The sequence below is a fragment of the Candoia aspera genome, chromosome 2 (assembly GCF_035149785.1).
Source record: "Candoia aspera isolate rCanAsp1 chromosome 2, rCanAsp1.hap2, whole genome shotgun sequence".
Taxonomy (NCBI): Eukaryota; Metazoa; Chordata; class Lepidosauria; order Squamata; family Boidae; genus Candoia; species Candoia aspera.
Window position 1 is genome coordinate 20653589 of NC_086154.1, and position 5806 is coordinate 20659394.

Genomic DNA, 5806 nt, shown 5'->3' on the forward strand with positions numbered 1-5806 from the left:
AAAATGGCTATTTGCTTGGAATTGAGTCCCAAATAGAAACAGGAATCAAAGTAAACTTAACAAAAAAAAAATCCTCTTATTGATGGGCAATAGCATTTGCCACCTTCAAATGAGAGTACCTTCAAAAATCCAGTTCATAATTGAAAAAGCATGTACCCACTGCTTTTATTTTCCTTGGTAAATTAATCTCTCGGGGGCTGCCAGTTGTGAGGAAAACACTTGCTTTCCTAGTCAATATAAATAGGAATGGAATAAATTTAACCAATTAAATCTAGAATTTACATGGATTCTCACCCAAACAGATCAGTGCATGGGAAATTAGGTCAATGTCCTGAAGCTCTATATACCCCCCAAACATTTACCTGGTTTCTTTTCTGTGTGGATCCTTTTATGGTAAGAAAGGTAACCACTTGTTCTGAAGCTCTTTCCACACTCTGCACATTTATATGGTTTCTCCCCTGTGTGGATCCTTTTATGTCTCATAAGGGACCCATTTTCACTGAAGCCCTTTCCACACACTCTGCATTTATATGGCTTCTCCCCTGTGTGGATCCTTTTATGGGAAGTAAGATTACTCAGTCGGCTGAAGCCCTTTCCGCACTCCATGCATTTATATGGCTTCTCTCCTGTGTGGATCCTTTTATGGCAATTAAGTTGACTACTCTTAATAAAGGTCTTTCCACACTCCATGCATTTATATGACTTCTCCCCTGTGTGGATCCTTTTATGGAGAGTAAGTTGACCACTCTGAATTAAGGTCTTTTCACACTCTATGCATTTATATGGCTTCTCCCGTGTGGATCCTTTTATGGGAAGTAAGATTTCTGAGTTGGCTAAAGCCCTTCCCACACTCCATGCATTAATATGGCTTCTCCCCTGTGTGGATCCTTTTATGGCAAGTAAGTTGGCCGCTGTGAATAAAGGTCTTTCCACACTCCATACATTGATATGGCTTCTCCCCAGTGTGGATCCTTTTATGGGAATTAAAATTATACTTCTGAGCAAAGCCCTTTCCACACTCAGTGCATTTATATGGCTTCTCTACTGTGTGGATCCATTTATGGAGAGTAAGTTTATTCCTACAAGTAAACGACTTTCCACACTCCGTGCACTTATATGGCTTCTCCTCTGGGTGGATCTTTTTACCATATGTAAGGGACCCGTTTTCACGAGAAAGAGTGAAAGTCCAATTGTAATTTTTTCCATTGTCTTGGCATATATAATCTTTGGTTTGGGTTGGATAGTGTTCATTTACATCTAATTTGTCTTTGAATAGTCTTAAACTTTTCCCAATATATTTTTTCTTTATTTTTCCTTGCTGGTCAAGAAAGTCTGGCATCTGAGCCTCGATGGAAGATGAGCTTTCCGTATTCCAATTATTTGATTGGTTTCTCTCATGCCTTCCTAGGTCCACTTGAATTGCAGGCTTCTCCGTCCCATCTCCCTGCCTGATCATTTGGGATGGTTCACTGAAATCTTTATTCTCCTGCCCAATAGTATCTTCAAAAGAAAAGAAAAATGAAAATGAAAGCAAGGTTAGGGAAAAAAATTAAACTGTAGTGGTCATATGCATTTCCTTCTGAAATTTTGCCAAATTCCAATATATTACCGTTATTCATGCTTACAGTGGCATGGTATGCAAATGATAATTTCTATATTTATGAGGCATAAAAGCTTTAAAACATCTAAAGCATCCTTTTTGTTTATAATTATCCGTACTTATTCAAATCTCACCCAGAGTCAGCTCAGAGTTAAGGAAGAATCAGGGGAACATCCAAAAAGGTATTAGGAGAAAAACCTAACATTTATTGGAGGGGGTCCGATTCCAGCAGAGACCTATGGGAACTAAATCAATTTTGAAACTCATCCTTTTCTTCCTAGCCAAACTACCTTCCATTTGTGTTTCTTTTTTTCTTGCCAAAATCACACGGTTGGAGAGAAAAAAACCTAGATTTCTTCTATTAACCCTAAACAGCACGTTCGCAATGGAAAAACAGCACCATTTTGCCCATATTCCCTAGGCTCAGGATAGAAATGAAAAGGAAGACATGTCACTAATCCAAGTGCCTGAATAAATAACAATCCTTCAAAGGACTGACAGGAAAGCATCAGGGTCCAAAATGCTGAAATCAATGTGATGGAGTTCTGCATCTCCTCAAGCCAAGGAGTTTGTTCGTCACTGATATGTTTAAATTGAACTGGAAAAATTCACCAGATGAGAGATGGCACAGGGTGCATCTAAGCAGAAAGCCATTGACCTAAGAGACAGTTAAGAGGTAACATTAGAAATATATGGAAGATTTTGGAATATTAGAACCACATAATGAAAAAGAAGCGGCAGTGATCTTAGAACTGGACTTCCTTGTTTAAAATTTTGGAAGATATGACTTCGGACAGAATTTTATTACATGGGTGGAATCGATCTACACTTTGCAAAAAGCACAAAAAATTGTTAATGGAGCATTAACCAAACCTTGTGAGATACAAAAAGGGACAAGGTAAGGATGCCCTTTGCCCCACTGCTGAGGGCATTTGCTGAGGATTTGGTGGTAATTTTGGAAGATTCTTTGGAGGGAATAGAAATACTAATGAAAAATTAAAGAAATTGGGCATTTTAGTGGGTTTTAAGATCAATAATCAAAAGACAAAGATGTTAACAAAAAATATGAAAATGGAAGATCAAGTAGAATTGATGGGAACAACAGGTTTTAAGATTGAGAAAAAAGTAAAATACTTGGGTATAACTATGATCAATATGAACTGCATGTTATTTCAAAATAATTATGTTAAAAGGGCCTGCGGTGGCTCAGTGGTTAAGACACTGAGCCAGAGGACCATTACGGTTGGCAGCTCAGCAGTTCAAAATCCGAGAGCGCAAGCCACGTGACGGGGTGAGCTCCTGTCAACTAGTCCCAGTTCCTGTTAACCTAGCAGTTTGAAAGCATGTAAATGCAAGTAGATAAATCCTCTTTTGGGCGTGATGGGCAGTAATTAAATTTAAATAATAAATAAATAAATAAATAAATAAAAAAAGGTACCACTTTGGTGGGAAAAATAACAGGGACATGAAAGGAGCCTCGTAGGGCGTCCCCCGGGCAACTGTGACGTCACCGGCAAATCCTTGCAGTACAGAACTCCTTGGTAGATTCTTCTGACACGAAAAGAAAAATTAAGATATGGAATGAAATTAAGAAGGATATGTTAAAATGGGAGTTTTATTGTAAACCACCCAGAGTCCCCCTCTTTGGGGGGAGATGGGCAGTGATAGAAATTTGAATAATAAATAAATAAATAAACCGTCACTGTTGCGGAGAATTTCTGTGATAAAAATGAATGTTTTGCCTAGAATGATGTTTTTGTTTCAAACAGTACCTATTTTGACAACTGATGTACCATTTAAGCAATGGCAGAAAGAGAGATCTAGGTTTGTATGGAAAAAAGCCACAGGTTAAATATAAAATTGTCCAAGATGCAAAGAAAAGAGGAGGATTAGGTCTGCCTGATTTGAAACTGTACACTGCAGCCTGCTGTTTCGTTTGGTTTGGATGTGGGTGTTGCTGAGAAATAAGAGAATTTTAGATGTTGATCAGCATGACCTGAGGTTTGGATGGCATGGATATTTGTGGTACTATAAAGTTACGATTAATGTAGATTTTAAAAACCATTATGCTAGAAGTGCCATATTGAGAATATGGAAGAGATACAAACCCAGACTGGGCCCGAAAAAACCCTTTATGGTTCTTGGCACAAGAGGCATTTTATGGAAGAGCCGCAGCAGGCAAAGACTAATCGATAACACGTCGAGAGCGATTAGAACATGAGCAAGGGGAATACAAAATGACGTCGAGACAGCAATTGACGGCAGAGGGAAATAGTTGTCAATGTTTTTCATATTTACAGTTATCAGAAAGGTTCAAGGTAAATAAAAGGACCTGTGGTACTCAACAACATAAGGCAGAATTTGAACCTGAATTACATACAAATGATGAACATGTAATTGCTAAACTGTATAAACAGGTTAAAACATGTATGATAAAATGGGCAAGAATTTTGGTCATAATATACAGATGGAGCAATCGGAACATGTGGGGTTGAAATGACTGAAATTCACGTTACGTTATAATCTAAAAGAGAACTTTTATAAAGTCATGTACCGTTGGTATTTGACACCAGAAAAATTACCAGAAATGTATAAAGGTACTTCAATTTATTTTGGAAATGTGGATAACATGAAGGGACATTTTATCATGTTTGGTGGACTTGTAAGAAAGCTAGAAAATGTTGGATTCGAATAAATACAGTGATACAGAGAATTTTAAAGATCAATATCCAACTGAAACCAGAACACTTTCTGTTGGGACTCATGGATAGACAGCTGGAAAAGAGTCATGGAAGATTGTTTCTGTATATGGTAACTGCAGCAAGACTATTATATGCACAAAGATGAAAGGACTCTGAAATACCTACAACACAGGAATGGTTGGTGAAGATGACAGAATTTGCAGAGATGGCCAAATTGACTTGCTTGATTAGAGACGGGACAATATCTACACTTATTAGGGACTGGAAACCCCTTATGGACTTTTTGCTGAAAAGAGAACAAAATAAACTTGAGATCAATGGGTTTGAAGATAAGAAAGGATAACTAGGATGTTACCTTAGAGAGAGAGGCTAAAATATAACTGCATTTAGAACTGCTGTTAAGAAGATCGGAAGCTACTTCTTTATTACTTTTTATTTTTTCATTTTCTGTTTACTTATTTCTTTATACTTCTTTCTTATTCACTTATTACTTTATCTTCTTTATCTCCCCTTCAAAACTTGTATTGGTTTTACTCTGATAAAAATTCTTTAATAAGATTACAACAACAATAAAAAAAAGTTGATGGCATCTCACTACAAAATGTCTTCCTGAATCCTCTGATTGGAGAGTAGCAAACCCTTACCCAGAGAGGCCACGTTCCTACAATTTTCCAGCGTGACTTCCCAATGCAGCGCTTTTTGGTGAGGATCCAGCTGAGACCACTCCTCCTCGGAGAAACACACAGCCACCTCCTCGAAGGACACAAGGCCCTCCTGCAGAAGAAAAAAGAGAACAGAGCAGGCCCAGGAGGATTTGCAAGATCTGTCCTATTGTTCACAATTCCCAAATTCAGGCAGGTTTTATCAACTTGATTGATTCTGCAGGACTTTGTGCCATTCAGTGAAAGTAAGCCCACTTTCCTTCTAGATCGATCCATCCATCCATCCATCATCAAAAGACTCCTAGTGTCTGGAGAGAATCAACTGGCAGATGGGCCTTGGAAACCCACCTATCAGTGACTCCAATCCTTCCTCTGTTTGCAGAAGGAATTGGGTGGGGGATTCTTTCTAGCATTGCAGCAAATGGCGTGTGGTGTCCCCAGAAGAAGCAATCCTGTCCATGCTCGACACCTGCATGAAAGTGCTGGGAGAGCTCAGCCAGGGATTTGTGTGGGCTGCCATCCATGTCCAGAGAGAGACAACCCAGTTTCTGCTCCTCCTCAGATTGCAAGGAAGCTGCTAGTAGTCCAACCCATTGGCTGAACGGGAGATAAGAAGGCGGAGAAAATTTCCTGGGAAGGACAATTCCGAGCCTTTGCGGCCTTTGCATTTTGCAGCCTCAGCCTCCAAATCCAAGCACAGATCAGAGGATTAGAAATTACTTTTCAAGCCAAGTACCTTGAATCGGTGCTCTTTCAGAACAATTTTTACTTAGAAACTATTCTATCTGGCCATCTTCATTGGATTTTAATAGTCTGCTTTATCTTTTAATCTCATAGGCTTA

General features: G+C 38.8%; 1 pseudogene; it reads right to left on the reverse strand.

Moving 5' to 3' along the window:
- Positions 1 to 339: 339 nt before the first annotated feature.
- Positions 340 to 5137, reverse strand: LOC134489953 (zinc finger protein 239-like; annotated as a pseudogene).
- Between the last annotated feature and the right edge of the window lie 669 nt (positions 5138 to 5806).